Genomic DNA, 12,526 nt, shown 5'->3' with positions numbered 1-12,526 from the left:
ATTCAGAAGTAAGTGCCCTCCTGCAAGATTACTACAGGATAGCTGATCTAAAATCAGAAATGTCAGCAACTTGTTAAGGTTGTTTAGGTCGTCAATGTAATCGGCTCGTTGTTAAGGGAACTTTACAAATTTGCTGCATGATTGAGAGATCCATTCCTCTAGGTTGATTTAGGAGCTCGCTAAAGTGTTCTCAGAACAATACTATTTCAGTGTTGATATATGCTGTTTGAAGACTTGACGAATAACATGAAATAATTGTTATGAGTATAGAGGGCATGTATTGAATGACAAATTGTGTATGTTATGCTTGCGTACATGCATTTGGATTTCCTTAGGCTTTTAAATAATTCAGAAATCCGATGATTGTTCTTGACATGTCCTCGAAATAGCCTTGATACGTTACCGTCTTGAAAAGAACCATTGGAGAATTTAAGGAGGACAATTTTCACCGTACGAAATCTATAGATCCCGCGTGCTTCCAAAATTCAACAATTGACAGATAAAATGTGAGGGGAGTCCTTACAAATATCACCACTGTTAATAATGGAGAACTAAAACTTTTTGGTAATTGGTTTCCTTGAACATAAATAAGAATTCGCTTACAGCCAGACCTTTTTTAGTATTCTGAAACGATCTACCAAATATTCAGCTCCTTTCAATATACAAATGAGAAGATAGCTTTAAAGTCTTTTCCGCTAATGTAGTCAATAAAATATTAGTGCCTAGAAGAGGGATACATCCCTGAATATTCGCGTCTGTTCTTATGAAAAAAATCTGTTGCTGGGTTAAGTCTGAGCAGCTCACTCAAAGTAACATGTCTGATATTATTGCTGTAAGTTTTCGCAACATCCTGCTTTCCAATAATTCGAAACAAAATTTATTAAATTTCAACATACTATTGTATTGCCTTGTTTAAGTAATTTAGTCAGTCGTAATCTAGTAGCTGGTACAAACAGCTTTGTCCTTATCATTAGTTAACAGAGTGGATGCGTTGGCACTCACTAACGTGATCTAGAGTCTCTCTGCAGGGTGAATAAAATTAACCGGCGTATTCATCAGTTTAAACAATTAAGTAATCCTTACAGTAATAGCCGATGCCATATAGGTGATATCACATTAATTGTAGATCTTATAGAGAACGGTGTAACTGTCTCGGACATCTCTTAAGAAAAAAATATTTTGCATGTATCCTGGGTTCGCTGAAGGTAGAAATATCTATGTTATAGCACCTCAACTCTCTACCTTACTCGAGAAGCTAAACCTAGTGCTGAACCCTCCTCTCAGCCGAAGAGGCTGAAGAAATTCTACTAATGGAAAACTGACAATTTTACCATCTCGGTGCACATTTTGGATTCATTCATGACATAACAGGGCAGAGGTTTACAATTGACTAGTTCTATATATCAGTGTCGGACTGTACGCTGCATCTTTGGAACCAATTGTAGATTCAAGAAATCTTAACAAGGAAGCTTGTATCCACAAAAGAACGATTTGCCGAGGAGACCAGACATGAGTCTTGGTGATGGAAAGTTTGTATGAAAAGACTTCTCTAGCTAGCTTGCTTCCCAGTTGACAACATAGGTTAGCTAGCGGCAGTAGTTTGTAAGCAAAAGGGTTGCATGGCCTACTGGAATAAATGCTGCACCCACCACACAAACATACTCACATATATCTCGACCCAACTCTCTCTATATATGCGCGCGTGTGTGTGTGTGTGTGTGTGTTTGTGCGTGTGTGTATGTGTGTGCGCGCTTGCGTGCAGTGTGAAAGTAGCTGACATAGTACAATCTGGACTATTTATTTTATTGTCATTGGACAAGATTTCGAAATTATATTGCTGAGATAACATTACAAATGGACATCATTTATATGGCACAACTTTCAATGTTTTGTATATGTAGTTATTAGTAATCTATAAGAAAATATTAGTAAATATAAGTGAATATATTGTAAATATAATTACTCTTTTATATTACTTATTACCGAGGATAATTAGAAAATATTATTATTATTGCTATTCCAATGAAATTTTCTTCGATAGTATTTCCGTATCATTTGTTTCGTAGTGAAGAATAACAGTAAAATCAACGCCGTTGCTATGGTTTTTATTGTACAAAGAAGCATATGTTATACTAATTTAATCATGTAATAAATGGACGAAACTCAGACTAAATTCTATAAAATATCTTACTTAGACAGGAAGTCATGTTTCCTGAAAGAAGTAAGTTGACTGGCAAAAGTAATGTACCTCAATGTTTTGAAATAAATAACTTGACTGTGAAACAAGATAATTCTTGTTTGTAGAAATCATTTGATCACGAAAACAAAGTAATCGTAATATCTTTTACTCTAAATTAGTTGGCGAACAAATATAAAAAAATGCTATTTGATAGAGATCAGTAAAAAATAAAATATAATGAAAAGGAAAAAAAAAGCGAAAATACTGTTCCATACTCAACAGAAAAGAAATTGAAATGCTTGCAAAATATAATCAGAACTCATCCTGATTTTAGTAGTTATATTATGAAAGTAAAGATTTGTACATAAATTTTAAATGGATTTGAAAGAATTTCTCAGTTGAATTGTATAATTTTTCGGATTATCAAATTCAACTTTAGAGATATCGATATGTAATTATAAAATATGAGGATCTAAGTAGAGAAAATTTGTAATATAAAGAACAACGTTCAGGTATAATAATAATTTATTAGCGTCTAAGATTGTAGGCTTTTCCCATATAGAAGTTCGATAAGCTGAAACAAATGTGTATAGCTGACGCTTAGCAACTCTAGTTACTATGAATGCGAATAAAACTCGAATGTAACCTTCATATAAGTAAGGTAACTTTGGCTTGACAAGTAGCTAGCTGAATACCCTTCACTGAGTAATTATTACATCAGAGGATCTGCAAGTTAGGAAACCTAAGTAGCCTGGATTTTACCTGCTCCACTTACTCAGTTTGGATGTGTGTGTGTGTGTGTGTGTGTGTGTGTGTGTGTGTGTGTGTGTGTGTGTGTGTGTGTGTGTGTGTGTGTGTGTGTGTACGTGTGTACACTCACACAAACAATGTTTTAATTGGTTTGAAAATTGATCGTTATCTCGTGGCTTATTTCTAGAGGTGCAGATATTCCGCGGCTGAATTGAAGTAATGAATTTGTTTTCTAAACGGAAGCATAAGGCGGCAAGCCAGTTGAATTGTTACCGCGCCGGATAAAATGCTTAGCGGCATTTCGTCCGTCCTTACTGAGTTCCACTTCCGCCGAGGTCGACGTTGCCTTTAATCATTTCGGGGTTGACAAAATAAGCAACGTTTGAGGACTGGGGTCGATGTACTCGATTTATCCGCTCTTGCGAAATTACTAGCCTTGTTCCAAAATTTGAAATCAATATTACTCTAAAGGGTCAACCCATAGAAACATGTAGAGATACATTCGAATTCATTCTGTTAATATATATCCACGGAAGAAATAAAACACTTGATGACGACTGACAATTAAACTGGTCTAAACTTTGTGTAGATGTAAAAATTATGAAGTTAATCATTTGTAATGATGAAGTAAAAACACCAAAGACTAATGATTTTAGCCACAGACGTGTTATAATATAATCGTTACAGTTTGAAACTGATTCACATGGTTCGGAGTTTGCTCCCACGGTGTATCAACTTGGGAAAGTGTCTTCCACTATAGCCTTGGGCCGACCAAAGCCTTGAGAGTGGGTTTGGTAGACGGATACTGAGAAAAGCCCGTCCTATAATTATATATATAAGTAAAGACAATCACCACGTCAAAGTGACTGTTCCGTATTACTACTAGTGTAAACCCAGGCAGATCTTCTACCAGCTGGTTAATGGTGCGACGCTGCATCCTTCATATACAATATATATTGCTAGCAAGGGGAGCGAACCCCTACTGTCCTCTAGCGGACAACAGGATCGTGAGACTGACTCAGTTTCGAGCGCCTTGGCTCATCCTCAGTCGCGAGTACCTGGCCCCCAGAGCGATAGCCATGGTCCGCTCCCCCTGCTAGTAATATATATTGTATATAAAGGGTGTCAGATGAAGAGAGGGGGAGTTGAGTCCATGTAGTGCAAAGGAGCGAAGTGAAAAGAAAGAAGCGAAGGGATATGTGAGCGTGTGTCCGTGCATGTGTTTTTGTGTCTGTGTTTTCCTCCACCACCGCTTGAGAACTGGTGCTGGTGGGTTATGTCCGCGTGAATTAGCGGTTTGGTAAAAGAGAATGATAGAATACATACAAGGTTTTTTTTAAAAAAAGTCCTGGGAACGATACATTCGACTAAAAGTTCTTCAAGGTGGCATCCCAGCGGGGCTGCTGAAACAAGTGTAAGATAATACATAAAGACTCGTTTCAGTTGAAAACAGAAGACCAAGTCGTTGTTGAGCACAAGGCGGTTCTGATTCAGTAGATCCATGACTACAAATGTTCCAATCATGGTCATATCTTTTTAAGATAGTATCTAATGATTTGAGAAAGATCTAGTTGTTATTTCTAGCGACGTTGACTCGGCACAATTTAGCTTTCAATGATATATATGAACTTGCAGCTCGCTATTAAACATTCACTTTTAGGACTGAATGTGTTAATCTAATTAAGGCATCTAATTTTGAAGTGAAATTTACCATTTACTCTAAATTTAATGATTTATGTGTTATGCTGAACGTTCAAGTTAGAACTTCCAATCTTATTTACTCCTGAAATTCCAAGTTTCTTAGAATACACTTATACCAAATTCTTACACCCTTTATCAGAGGGTGTAAGAAAATCAGTTTCTGCGAGTAGATAAAAGAATGAAAATATTTCAAAAAGCACCACCGAGATAAAACATACTTATTCCCGTTGCTTCAGTTTCCCTTCCAATAGGATCCATGCAACCAGACGATATCCTAGTATACGAGAATTACTATATAGTAATATTCTAAAGCGTACTGACTTCGGTGCTACCATATTTAAATCGGGCAGGGTGGGTGTCATTAAGATAAAGCAAACCATAAATAATTATGCAGATATGCAGTCACAAAAATATTATTTGACTAATAATATTTCAAATATTTTGCAACTGAAGGAATTAACTCCAGATAACTTTCGGCACATACTCTCTTGGGAATGTATAGCTTTTATAGTACATACTGAAGTAGTGATGAGAGAGACACTACGTAAATATAGAAGTATATTCACCACTTTGTGTAGTAAATTAAAATCATTTAGAGAATATATTACAAAGAAACGCCATATGCACGAGAATAATGTTATATTCTTAATTAGGTAGGTCTGCGAGAGGAGCTGAGGTCATGACCTCCGCATGTGAAATTGATGACGATAATATTCGACTGGAATATATGGAATATTTGAGCTACAAGAAACAAATTCTGGATTTTGCGCCGAATGTGAATACCGCGTGCGACAATCCGGGAATGAAGGAGAAAGTATGTATTGGTTACTGCGGAGCGTGCATTTAACACAATATGTTTGACAAAAGGGGACAATTGAGCCATGAGTGCTCGAGTAGAAGTGAATCGAATCAAGATAGCTCTGAAAAGCAGTGGCAAATGTAATTTTGTTAGGAAACGGAGAGGAAGAAGACTACTTTTGTGGGTAGAACTTGCAGTGTGTTAGTGAGCAAATTACTGTCAACTAGTCTTTCGAAGGATGCGGTTTATGATATCTGTCTCTGTATATCAACAGCATCATTCTAAATTCGGAGCAGTATGCAATTGCGTATGCAATATACGTAAGCATGCAATATACGTAAGTATGCAATATACGTAAGTATGCAATATACGTAAGGATGCAATATACGTAAGTATGCAATATACGTAAGTATGCAATATACATAAGTTAGTACATACGTAACTAGTTTAATAATGCGGATGGTAACTCTTTAATTTATTCCAACTTATTTTTGAAGTTATTTAACCCTGAGTTCAACCCTTATCGACCGAATCTACCAGATTTATAATCAAAGATATTCCAGTTATGGCCATTTTATGTTTAGGGCAGTAGTTCTCAAAACGTTTACTGCAATATACTGCTAAGTCATGAAACAATTTCATGCCACACCTGAAAAATTACGTAAATACTGGAAGAAGGGTAAGGTTAAACCATTTGGGTTTAGGTCACATACAGATAGCAAAATAGCAGACGGATGAGTTAAGGCATCTGAAGGTGGGGCAAATATTGATAAATTTTGACTTTTATATTAGATAAGAACAATAACTGAATTCACTTTTAATTAGTTGTGATTTTGATCTGATGTATACCATCAGTGCATGCCTATTCATTTTGTTTCGCTCAGATTAAAAGTAGTCCATGTGCTTGCGAATGGTTATTTTTGAGGAAAGCCTTAGCTAAATTTTATTTCTTCTGTAGTAATGAAGTAAATGGGTAAACTATTATCGTAGCCATTCAGTGTGTTTCTATGAAATCAAGATTTCTCAGTTACCTATCTACAATGGATGAATTTACGCAGAGAAAAAAAATGATAATGATGAATGTACGTCTAGAACTGACAAAAAAAATTCCAGTGCAAAACAACGAACGTTCGTCATAATAGACAATAATGCAATGACTATTTAAAGTGCGGATGTTTCTGAACTGGAAACACTCATTAACTAAGCCCACTGTGTACAGTTTGTGGTGAAAAATGTCCTATAAATCTATGGTAAATCTAATTTACCAAGTAAATTAAAAAGACGTTTTAGTACAAAGCATTTACATCTACAAGATAGAGATGTAGAACATCGATCGAATAGTATATATGTGAATATAATGTCTTTCTCTGAAAAGGCTCAAATTATTTTAACAGCGATACCTGAAATAATAACAATAACTTCCAAGTTTCACATCCTAACTGAGTACAACATCCTGTGAATTTGTAAAACGATGGTTAAAATAATGACGGAAGAAAACTTTGCAGATATTAACAAAATTCCACTTGGAAATGATATAATATATACGAGAATTTTAGATTTATCTAAACATATTGAAAAATATCCAGAAAACTCTTCGGAAATCGTAAATTTGCATTAATGTTTGATGAATCTACACATTTCAGTATCAGTACATAATTACATGCTTATATTTGTTTTATTGATGAAGATGAAATAATATGTTAGCTTTTATATTGTAAAAAATATACCAACAGCTACATGCGGTCAAGATGATTTTGATATTTTAACGCGGTAACTTTTAAAAAGTGAATTTTACTTGGGAATTATGTGTTGTTATTTCTGCCAACTACGTACCATGTATGAAAGGCTCTATTAAAGGTTTGCATTGCTCGTAAAAAAAGAGAAAATTCAAAACTTGTTCGTACTCATTATTTTACAGAGAAGTCCTACTTTCAAAAATTGCACAAACGTTAGAGCAAGTGTTAAGCCAAGTAGTTGAAATCATCAATAATATTAAAAGAAGACCTTTGAAGCCAAGAATATTTGAACCGTGTGAAAAATTGGAACTCAACACTTTCGATTAGTCTTGCATGGCTTTGTAAAAGCAAAATACCAGCTCACATTTATGAACTTCAGAAAGCATTAAAAACATTTATTGATAAAGATGAGTATGAAAGATTCTGTAAATGTTGAACTGTGTAGGTTTAAGTTAGAATAGTTAACGTGAACATTTCTTGTTAACCGTAATGTGTAAGGGAAAACCGAATATATTCTCACTTTTACAGATAAGTTGGTTGCTTTCAAAAGAAAATATAATTTGGAAAAGCTGAGTAAGATAGGGTAAGTTTGATATGTTTGCCCTAATGCGTATGTACAGCTTTAAGGAAGTGATCCCTCTTGTATTTAATCCTCTGATAATGCTGGAAGAAAAAAATGGCTGCTATTTTCCGTCATTGAAACTGATAAGAACTGCTGGATTTTAAATTATACCTTCACAAATAATCGATCTTATACCGGGCTTCAATTATGTGATGACGACGAGAACGTGGTAACCATTTTCAGTGATGGCTGGATTAAAATATACCACTCGGAGATACCCATTAATACATTTTGGAATTCACTTTAAAGGGAATATCCTGAAGTAACATAGCCTTATCAGCTTTGTTACAATTTTCTACTTGTTTGTGTCAATAAGGATTTTCAGCCTTAAATTGCAACAAAAATACGAAGCAAGAAATATTCTGCTACATTGAAGAAATGAGGTTGTGCATATTATATAGACGTTTAAACGTTGAAACAAAAGCAAAAAAGAAAACATCTGGCACAGGTTTTCCATTAATCAATCTGTATTATTTGATACTACAATAAACTACATTCATTACTGTTTTCTGACAATCAATAGTTTTAGGTAATAATTACATTTAAATTTGTCCATTTTAAAGGTAATCTAAAATTTTTCTATTGAGACTTCTGCGATATTTTCATTTGCTTCAAGGTGTGCTGCAGGTAAGAAAGGTTTCGACCTGCATTTTTAGTGGTATATAAGTCTGTACTATCTAATGTGTCTTTTTTAAGACATTATATATGATTTGAGTAAAATTTGGCTGTTATTTCCAGTATGCCTTACACTCGCATGAAACATCTCTCACTGACTATATTAACATATATTTATAAGTGTATTGTACCGCTTCATTATACTTCTTGATATGTGCTGTCTAATGACTCAGAGCAAGTCTAAATATTACTGGATGGAGCCATATGCTATCCCAAAATATTCGTATTACCATGACTGGAACCAGTAAAAGGAAAACGGAAAGCTAGTTCTTACTGTCTAACATAATCAATTCACCATTATAAGAATAACGTATTACGTTATATTTTTTCAAGTACTTTAGCAAACAACAAGGAACCTTGACGAGGTTACTCGATGTTTCAAGAAATACTGAGCAAAATCCTTTTATTTTTCAGGGAAAAACCACATAAAGTGGTGATTGTTCGTATCTTCTTCCTGATATGCTTTATAAATAACTTACTTGACATTGTTTAATTCAGTTCATCTAAAAGTAACTCAATACTATAACTAGGTTGATGTTAGGAGTATTGGATTGAGTATGTGATTAACTTTCAGTGTTTAGCGTTTATAATATGGCCCTAGAAATGAGCTTAAATGTGCGAGGGTGAAGAAGAAAAGGTATCAAGTCTGATGGGGCAGAAACATGATGTCAGACTACTGCTCGAATCTTCCGCATAAGTGTAGTGAGAAACCACACAAATGAGAATCATACAAACAACAGTTTTTAAAGGATTGATTGACATATTTAATATACTTTATTAGAGTTATTGCATAAGATCAGGTATTTTGTGTTTATTTCTTTACAATTTTTAGTGGTCTAATTTGCTACACGTTTTTGTACATTTCATGTCAATATGTGCTGATGCTTTGTGGATAAAATAAAAGTGTTTTTCATTTCAGCATTTAACATTAGATAAATTAGATGACCTAATATCTAAGAACTAATCCAGCAACCATTGAATGTCATAAAAAAAAGACGCTGAATGCTAAGCACGGTAAATTCTATAGTCAAAAGTTCGAGCAAATCTAGTAAAACTGATGCTATGTTCTGACTGAGCTCCCTAAATTATCTTATAATCACTCCCAAAATGTTGGCAACTACAAACCAGTGTTGGTCAGTGTTATCAATAAAATTTTAGTGACAACGCAATGAACTATGACATTCGTGAAGTTCTTCAGAATCGCGAGATGTTGTTCTTGGATCTTTCGTGTTTCTGTCTGTGCTTTATATTCTTCCCGCTTTGTCTTGCTATGTATATAGACAACTTGCTACTTTTCTAAATTTTTGATCTTTCTTCCTATTCACTGCAAGGTAACACTGATACTATTGTGAAATGAGCAACGCGGTTTCTTAGTCCTCACCTGCTAGATCCTTTTAAGGGGTCAGTTCTTGGTGTTCAGTTCTCTGCTGTTCATCGCTTCCGTTTTTGTTAACTTTATCATTTCACTTTACAGATCACCCGTATAGCAACAATGCTCTCTGCTTAAGACTACCAACTTAATTGCTTTAATTTCTGCTTATTTATTGGCACAATGGGAAGCAGTCTTGGATTGTATTTTCCAGGAATCACTTACATCTCTATATTTAACTCACGCGATCAACTGTTAATGATAATTTCTTTTTCTTTGCCACCACTCTCCATTTTCTTTTTGTTTTCCATCACAGAAAGGTGAGGGCATGGGAGTTATAAGTTTGAATATCGCTGACATCGTGCTGGAGAAGCCCCTTCGAATATTTGATATGTTTCATCTTCGTTTAGCCTCTGATGCTCAGAGCGTTGAGAACGGAATAATATCCTTTTTCCAAAGTTGCGACCAGAGCTTTGTTCAACGCAATTGTGTGTAGTGAGAAAGAACAACAGTAACAAAAAGGACAACAATTGTTTCATGTATATAAACAATGGCAGAAATTTTTCTATGGTGAGGTGTTTGCGGATTAAAGAAAACCATTGTTGGAGTAGTACTATATTTTATCGAAATTGTAAGAATGACAAGCTAAAGGTTGAACATGGGGGAATTTTTTAAAACATATTCGAAATAAGCAGCGCCAATGCTTTTCTCTGAACGACACTCTCTACGTTTCTATCATGTCCATAGTAATAATAATAATAATAATAATAATAATAATAATAATAATAATAATAATAATAATAATAATAATAATAACAATAATAATAATAATAATAATAATGAACGTGAAAACCAGAAAGCACCTAATTTCTCACAATATGCGTTCTTTTAAATCTGAATTGAACGTCTATACCTCCTTAGGAACGAAAGCCGCAGAAGTATATCATTTCAAATATCCTTTAAACCAACTACCATCGGCCTTGAAGCATACGTTGTTATTACTACTGACTAGATGTTGGTGCTAGTTAAAATTTAGGAAAATATGACGTGTAAGTAATTTATCACAAAGGAGACTAAAAAACATAAAAACGAGCTCAGTTTAGACAATATGGACATCAATACCAGAGAAATGCCACCAAACAAACCAAGCTGGAAAAGTAATGAAAAGAAAAGCACACAAGAGAGCTTGAATCAAGTAAGACAACGCTGGTAAGATAAATCCTTACACAGCCGATAGCTAGCACTGACCAATGGAGCTAATGCTGACACCGACCAATGGTTGCAGAGAGCTGGATTAAAGGTAAAAAGGGCATCGTCGTAGCTCAAGACTATTCCTTGTTGACCCGTGGTTACCAGGAAAATATACTTAAGTACGGGACAGACTCAAAGCGTGGGTTATGTAGGAGAAACGATCGACCACTTTGTCTCCGGATGTTCTTCAACGGCTGTGAATCATGATAAAGACAGACCGAACCAAATGGGGCAATATATCCTTTGGAAATTTGTGAACACCATCGGGAGAAGAAGCAACTAAAAAACTGGTATAGACATTTTCACCAATCAGTCACTTAAATTGGCTATATCGTCATCGTCTGGGATTTTACACTTAATACTGATAGAGCAATTAAGGTAAATCGCTAGATATAACAGAAAAACAAATTATACGGATAAAATGTGTCTCCTAATTCTTATGACCGCTCTCACAAAGAACTGAATAAAATATAGAAATACAAAGAAGGTGATGGTCGAAATCTGGCAATAGAAAACCATTAAGATACCTGATGTTATAGCTGCACATACGATAATAAAGAATGGAACTGATAAACTTATAGATATTTTATCATGGAAACTGTTTAAAAGAAATACAAAAAATAACGTTAATGTGCACTGCACGTATTTTACTTAGAGCATCATTATCATAAATTTCACAACTCTATAGAGCACTCATATACACACATTTTTTATTGTTTCATTATTTTATTTTTTTTATTTTTGTCCAGTTCTACCACTTTATGACATCAAACAATCATGAAATGCAATAAAAACATCATATTCAATATGTTTCTCAATTGCTTCGATGGCTGCCGGTGAATAAGCTTAAATATAGCAGATGACCTGATACAATACCAAGCAGATACTCTCATGGAAGTGTTATCGTTTACATCTTTTTTTCTTGGTGTAAAGGTTGGTCTACCGCAAATATTCTGCTCATTATCACAAATTTGCTTGTGAGTTGTTTGATCATAACCAGTTGAACATGTCCCTTGGTGGCTGACAATAAGTGTATTTCTGACCACGAACAGAAATGAGTGGGAAGTATCATAGCCATGTGTTGAGAGGAATTCTTTGGGGTTTGAATAATTCACCTCTAGAAACATTTCTAAACAACCCTTGTTCAGGGACTTTTGAAGAAAATTCCAGCTGGGCCCAACCTATGCTGTTTATCTTGATATGAGATCACCATGTCACGCACATAAGGTTGGCATGCATGTGCCTGTGGCACCTTTATCAGACGGGTAGTCATGGTAGGAATATTTGGCGTTGTATATTGACATCCCAGTCTCACTTTGATGGCATGTGCTGATCTTTCACTCTCAAACAATGATGATGATGATGATGATGATGATGGTGATGGTGATGATGGCGATGATGATGATGATGATGATGGTGATGATGGCGATGATGATGATGATGA

The sequence above is a fragment of the Octopus bimaculoides genome, chromosome 4 (genome assembly GCF_001194135.2).
Source record: "Octopus bimaculoides isolate UCB-OBI-ISO-001 chromosome 4, ASM119413v2, whole genome shotgun sequence".
NCBI classification, from domain to species: Eukaryota; Metazoa; Mollusca; class Cephalopoda; order Octopoda; family Octopodidae; genus Octopus; species Octopus bimaculoides.
Note: the sequence above shows the minus strand (reverse complement) of the source record.